Below are 7,809 nucleotides of genomic sequence, written 5' to 3' on the forward strand. Positions count from 1 at the left end.
ACCAGGTAAGCTAGTTGAGAACAAGTTCTCATTTACAACTGCGACCTGGCCAAGATAAAACAAAGCAAATGATCATCCTGTTCAATCAGCTTCTTGATACGCCACACCTGTCAGGTGGACGGATTATCTTGGCAAAGGAGAAATGCTCAATAACAGAGATGTAAACAAATTTGTGCACAATATTCGAGAGAAATAAGCTTTTTGTGCACATGGAACATTTCTGGGATATTTGTTTTTTCCGCTCCAGAAACATGGGACACTTTTCATGTTATTATTATTCTTTTTTTTTAAAAAAAAATAAATACAAGTTATTCAAGCCTACCGGTAAATTAGCCTACCGGTAGATTTGTAACCCTAATCATGGTGCTATATGACAGATGGCATATTGTAAGTGGCATCTTCAGTTACATTAGCCTACAGGTATGTGGATCTCATATTGATAGTGATAATGAGGCTTTCCTTTATAGGCAGGGGATGGTAGCTTGTTATATTAACTTAGTCTAGACTAGTTCCTGACTAAGGAAATAGCTATTGAATATTATTATGTTTTCCTCGGTGAGGTGTTGAAACAGTGGCAGTGCCAATCCCTCATGCTTGTAATGAGAACCAAACAGTAGCAACATAAATTCCCCAGCTATAGTGAAAGACAAACAACAAGGGGATCAATCATGGCTAGAAACAGAACATAAGACAAATAAAAGGTCTTTAACAGGGCACTGTAATCCATTGATGGCCAAACCACTATTGACTAACCCTCATAATACTGGATACCAGGTGGTCAGATTGATATTCAGGCTAAATAGGGGTACAGTCTACTACGGTCTACAATATGTTACCATAGTGAGTACTGTAGTTACTGTTGTAGATTACATTATGCGCTCGTTCTAGAGAGTTCAGAGCGCACACTGGACGCTCTGGTCGAGGAGTAGGGTTGATCTGAGCGTTCTGACCTCACAACAGCAGTCAAGCACACAAGCAAATTGGCTAATGTTGGCTAGCTACTTCCAGACAAATGAGAGAATACCTCACTCTTTACTTATCCAGAGCATTGGTGACTGTACTGCTGCTGGCAACAATTTAAATATGTTTTTTTGTCAATGTTTGGCTGAGCATTCTTAAATCCATCAGTTATTCTGCGCTCTGGGAGTAGATGGCCAGAGTGAATTTACGAATGCTCCTGTACATGGAAGATTGCATGTGTAGCGGTTGGCTAAATGCTCAGCTACTGCCTTTATGTACTGCTTGTAGTGTACTGAGGTAGGGTCACCTCACATTTAGAAACACATTGGCTTTTCTGAATCAGTGATATTGACAGTGCTTCCTGAGTACATTGTGTTACAGTGCAGGTCTTGAGTTTGCTCCCGGTAGTGGAGAACTTTCCACTCCATCACACACATACAGGGTTGGGCAGGTTGGATATATTTTAGTCAGTGAGTCCCATTGAGACCAAGGTCTCTTTTTCAAGGGTCCCTTGCGAGACAAGACCAGCAGCAATTACACAAATAGATACTACAATAAAGGCAGGAGCAGGAAACGCAAAGAAAAATACAAAAACACAATCATTAAACAACAAGAGGTCCTCTACCAACATCAAGCACAAAGAACCCATTCTTTTCAAAATTGCCTTGAGATAATATCCCCTCATTTTGGTAGGAAGAATGTGAAAACGCAATAAACATAATCATTGTTATTTCTGGCTGTTCAGATTATTTTTTATAGCACTATACATTGTCTTTGTATGTCGGTGTGTGTGTGCTTGCGCGTGTGTCAACCGTCATTGTTTGATGGCAAGAGAAGAGGAACAATAAACCAGAGGCCACCTGGTCACAAAGCCCAATGTTATGTTAATGCATGTAAATACACCACAAAGCACAACAGTTGACGCTTTGCGGTAGCCTGGGTGCCAGTCTTTTAGCTAACATTCCACTTCTTGGAGTGTCAAAACGTAGGGAAAGAGAGTTTGGAAATGATTCTCAAATAACCCCACAGAAACCTTAAAAAAAAAAGAAAACCCAGAGACAAAATATCAATCTGGCGTATAATGCCATTTTGGCCCTCTGGGTTTTATGTTTTTATTGAAGGATTGTGGGTGTTGTGTGTTGTTTAAAAAATATATATATTTCCAAACTCTTTCTCTACATTTTCCTTACAGGCTATTGCAATTAAGCTTTGAGTAACCTGTCAGCGAAATGCTTAAAAGATTTCATCGTGTTTATTTTCACAGCAAGCAACTTACTCTGTAAACAATTGTGTCAAAACAACTAGAGCAGGAGTTAATCTTTGTTCTTATACTTCTGCTGTTCTATTGCCTCTGACTGTTTTTCTGTAATACATTTAAAAATGTTATGAATGTCATATGGAACAATTTAAATATAAAGCCAAATACGATTTTGATGGGGTGAAAACATCTTCATACTTTTTATTTTTTTTTATTTATTTTACCTTTATTTAACCAGGTAGGCAAGTTGAGAACAAGTTCTCATTTACAATTGCGACCTGGCCAAGATAAAGCAAAGCAGTTCGACAGATACAACAACACAGAGTTACACATGGAGTAAAACAAACATACAGTCAATAATAAAGTATAAACAAGTCTATATACAATGTGAGCAAATGAGGTGAGAAGGGAGGTAAAGGCAAAAAAGGCCTTGGTGGCAAGGTAAATACAATATAGCAAGTAAAACATACTAATGAGGAACATAGAGCAAAGGAACCACCAGTAGAGAGAGCACAAACTATTTTTATTTAACCAGGTAGACCAGTTGAGAACAAGTTCTCATTTACAACTGCGACCTGGTCAAGATAAAGCAAAGCAGTGTGACACAAACAACAACACAGATATACAATGTGTGCAAATGAGGTGATTTTAATATATATATATATATATATAAATAGTGATTGTCATTGGAAAACAACATACATAGATCCTTTTTGGTTTTTCATGCTTTGAAATATGTAGGGCTGGAACCACATAACAAAAATATGTTTGTTTTTTACAGACTGGACAAAATATAAAACGCAACATGTAAAGTATTGGTCCCATGTTTCAGGAGCTAAAATAAAAGATCCCCAAAATGGACAAAAAGCTGATTTCTCAACAACAAAAATCACACATTTCTTTACATCCCTGTTAGTGAGCATTTATCCTTTGCCAGGTGTGGCCTATCAAGAAGCTGATTAAACAGCATAATAATTACACAGGGGCACCTTGTGCTGGGGACAATCAAATGAGCTGTTGGCAGAAAATTAAGCCGCCTTCAAAGTCGTTTTAGAGAATTTGACAGTACATCCAACTGGCCTCATAACCGCAGACCACGTGTATGGTGTTGTGTTGGCAAGTGGCTTGCTGATGTCAACATTGTGAACAGAGTGCCACATGATGGTGGTGGGGTTATGGTATGGGAGGGCATAAGCTACGGACAATGAACATAATTACATTTTATTGATGGCAATTTTAATGCACAAAGATACTGTAACGTGATCCTGAGGCCCATTGTCATGCCTTTCATCCACCGCCATCACCTCATGTTTCACCATAATAATGCACTGCCCCAAGTCGCAAGGATCTGTACACAATTCCTGGAAGATGAAAATGTCCCAGTTCTTCCATGGCCTGCATACTCACCAGACAGTTCACCCATTGAGCATGTTTGGGATGCTCTGGATCGATGTGTATGACAGCGTGTTCCAGTTCCCGCCAATATCCAGCAACTTCCCACAGCCATTGAAGAGGAGTGGGACAACATTCCACAGCCCACAATCAACAGCCTGATCAACTCTATGCGAAGGAGATGTGTCACGCTGCATGAGGCAAATGGTGGTCACAGCAAATACAGATCCTCTCTCACCAACCTCTATTTTTTAAGGTATTTGTGACCAACCGATGCATATCTGTATTCCCAGTCATGTGAAATCCATAGATTAGAGCCTCATTTATTTAAATTGACTGATTTCTTTGTTTGAACTGTAATTCAGTTAAAATCTTTGAAATTGTTGCGTTTATATTTTTGTTCTGTTTGAAAATTATGCCAAATCTCCACAAGTTAGAATGAGGATAAAAACACAAATTTCATAAAAAACACCCAATAGCTCTTTAAAAAAAAAAGGGATTTGAGGACAGAATGTTCCTGGTAAGCCCCAAATACCCACATTCAGATCAAAACATCAATGAAAAGAGGAAGGCACTGTCCCAATAGTACCATGGGCTACACACAGTTATCTGCACATTGACAGATATCTGACGTATCAGTCTGTATCAGCCCTCTCGCAGTACACATCTTCCCTGTGATTAGAAAAACATTAGATATCCCCTCAATCTGAGAAACCTCCCCAAGGCTAAACCAGCATCTATCCTAAACGAGCTAGCTAGCAGCTCTATAAAAAGGTTGCCCTGATCATCTCCACTGATTTGATCTCATCAGCTCTGAGGTAGTGAGATCCTTTGAAAGGTTTCTGTTCTGTCACTGCGGCCCTTCAAAGTGGCATTCACCTAAACAATGAAATGTTAAAACCTCGAAACCTCAACAACGGAGTTTGAGGTTTTGGAAAGAAAAAGCCAATCGTGCAAAGTATTAACGCTTTCCTTTGCAGACCCTTAAAGCCAGCATTTACACACGAGTAGAAGAGGTTTAGAGGGGGAAAAAAACGCTGCACGAGTGTGAAGCATGAAAGCGTTCCTGTTCTCTTCTGATTCATTTGGTTGTCAGCAAAGATCATAATTTACCTAAACACTGAAATGTAACACCGAATTTGTCGAGGGTTTGAGGAAAGAAAACGCCACACGAGTGCGACGTACAGTATGAAAGTGCCTCAGATTTTCTTTCTTCACTAATGCGGATGTGACTTAAGTTTAGGGAAAGCAAAGAGTCTGACTCATTTCCAAATGGTCCAGGAGGCTAAAAATAGACTCATCTTTAGAAGATTCATCTTTCTTTACTCCTGGAAGAAAGAGGACGGAAATCCAGTTATTTTTTTAAATATAGTTTCTTTAAATCACATAATATTACCACTGCATTATGTGGATTGGTTCTGGAACATGGAAGCAATGTATTGCATCCCAGTCTAATCTTCAGGCAGAAATGTAATAGGTGCGAAAATATGACATCATTCTATAAGAATATATGAGAAGAAGAAAACAGTATGGTCCCTTGCCCTGCTGTTAACATATTCACATCACATGACATCTTTGTTGTTGTTTCTGAGCATGAGGATTGAGACATGAGTAAATAGTATGCCACGATATGCAGTAGCTGACAAAGGTCAGGAAATGACTATTTAAATGTGTTTACATGTCGTACTCAATTAATGACGTGCACTCTCTTCCACTCAGGATGAAAATGTGTAGGTTCTTATGACTGTAGAATCATGGTGCTCATGAAGTAAGCACACTGTTGATGCCCAATGTCAAATTACTATGTGGAGAGAATATTTAGGAGGCTCTAGTCAAGGACTGGTAAGAACATTTCTTTGAGGAGATGCCGCAAAATAATCCCTAAAGTGTTATCGGCTGTTAGGGAAATGGGTTTGTGGCTTTGGAGGGGGAAAAAAAACAGAGTAAAAGCAATCAAGGCTTTAAATAAAAAGGCATTTTGAAAGTGTTTCATGTGAGGGCAAAGTCACATCGACTGTAGCTAGCATTCAGGTTAATTTCTGAATAATTACTCTAGTGCTCAATGGCATTGCTCTCCCATGGCAACAGACTGTTTATCTGCTATTGCTACTGTAACAAGCCCCCTACTCCTAAGAAACTTCTCACCTAGTAAGCCATGGTTGAAAGGAGAATTTCTTAAGTACTGTGAAATAAAAGGTTACGATTGCTTTTAAATGGCTGTTGCTATATTGTGTTTATTCAACCTGAAGTTACAAAGGGAACCGAGAACTATAATGTCCTTAAAACACAAACACACCAATTTAACAGTATCGGTTTCGGGCCGATTACAACTCACATGGGGAAGAGACGTTCTCCCATCATTGACATCATTGAGGGGCAGAGACTCTCAGGAGCGTCCACCGTGGTGAATTGAAAAGTGTGGAAGGCTGAGATTACAGCGGTGAAGAAGTTTGATTTGACACAAGGTCAGAGGGAGCGCTGATTGACGAGTCTGATTACTGACTGTGCCACACAGGGCCGGGCTTTGGCAGAAGCTCCCACTGCCGGGCGTTTCAACCGACAATCTCTCATTCACAACATTGCCGCCACTCGACAAGCTGACACAAGCGGGCGCCCTGATAGATGGACCGGGTCGAGAGATGGAGAGATTTTAAAAAAATGCACGGCAGCAGGCACCGACTAAACAGCAGCCAGGAGGGGGATTACACAGACACTGAAAAGGCCTATATGTCCTTTCAATTTCCCATTAGACATTGGGACAGTTACAGCAACGTGTTCAATGATAGATAGAGGAATTCATCGAAAGTAATTAAGAAATTGGTCAACCAATCAAGCTACTTTTCCAGACAAGTTCATGTTAAACACTGCAATCAGAAGAAAAGACGTATTACATCGTATCTCAGTGAGATGGTCACTACATGGCCCTGGCCAGCACCACACATGCCTAAGAGTATGATTAAGAAATGGTATGAGGGAAAGATTGGGAATTCAGCCAGGACACCGGGGTTAACAACCCCTAATCTTACGCTAAGTGCCATGGGACCTTTAGTGACCACAGAAAGTCAGGACGGACACCTGTATAACATCCTATCTGAAAGACAGCACCCTACACAGGGCAATGTCCCCAATCACTGCCCTTGGAATACTTGTTTTTGTGTTGGCCCTCCAACACAACTTCCAGCAGCATCTGGTCTCCCATCCTGGGACCAACCCTGCTTAGCTTCAGAGGCAAGCCGGCAGTGGGATGCAGGGTGGTGTGCTGCTGGCCAAATGTACACTATAAGATAATCATTCATATAAAGACTATTTCAGCACATAGATCACATTTGCAGTAGGCTAGGTATGTGCTGCTAACAAACAATTAGCCTAGCGAGAAAAGGCACATATAAAATGCTTCCCTCCCAACAACACACTCAAAATGGGGCTACTTACATGTTGTAATGATGCACACAGTATCACAGCAAACTTTTATAGCTAGCTCTGCTCACATCTGTCCATTTCCCTCACATTATCAAATTAGCCACGCCCAGTAGGCGCACACCAGCTGGCTGATTGGAGGACACACGGGAGCAGTGATTTGTTTGTGGTCGGGCCAATCAGGGTAGCTGTAAGGATGAGTGAGCCATATGATTGGGTTAGGATTAGGGTTAGATGATTGGCTGGCTATGATATGCAGAATGTGAATCCGTGTTTCCGGGTTTTCGATGCCATTCCATTCACTCCATTACAGCCATTATTATGAGCCGTCCTCCCATCAGCAGCCTCCACTGATAGAGAAATGCAGTGTTATCACTCCTCAAACGTCCGGGTTTTTAGCTTAGCTGACGTCTTTATTTGTCAGACATAATGTAGGATGATAGGATAATAAACTGCATACATAATGTTACACACAGCATCTGAAACCTACTAATCCCTCCATTGAGTCTCTTGGCCACAGTAGTCGTTAGCATGACGAAGAGGAGGACATGGCCAAGATTTGAATATCGAAGGACAGTAGTCTGTATGAAGTTACATACATATACTGTACATAGCACCCTAACTTTTCTTCTATAAAGAGCTTCAAACACCTGCTCAGAATATAGATGGCAAAACTGTAATCTATGCACTAAGCATGTTAAGTATGCCATGGAGCCCTAGTAGTGCTGGAAGAGAAGAAACCTGGGTTCAAATAGTATTTGAAATCTTTCATATACTTTGAG

General features: G+C 40.6%; 1 protein-coding gene across 2 annotated transcripts in view; it reads right to left on the reverse strand.

Moving 5' to 3' along the window:
* Positions 1-7,125, reverse strand: part of LOC110528552 (cadherin-22) — a 269,991-nt gene extending 262,866 nt beyond the window's left edge. The window contains exon 1 of one of the 2 annotated variants that reach the window (XM_036984155.1): positions 7,043-7,125. The gene's annotated coding sequence lies outside the window, so the exon portion shown is untranslated. The remainder of the gene's footprint in view (positions 1-7,042) is intronic. The other variant, XM_036984152.1, reaches the window with a different exon arrangement.
* Positions 7,126-7,809: the final 684 nt, after the last annotated feature.

The sequence above is a fragment of the Oncorhynchus mykiss genome, chromosome 7 (genome assembly GCF_013265735.2).
Source record: "Oncorhynchus mykiss isolate Arlee chromosome 7, USDA_OmykA_1.1, whole genome shotgun sequence".
Taxonomy (NCBI): domain Eukaryota; kingdom Metazoa; phylum Chordata; class Actinopteri; order Salmoniformes; family Salmonidae; genus Oncorhynchus; species Oncorhynchus mykiss.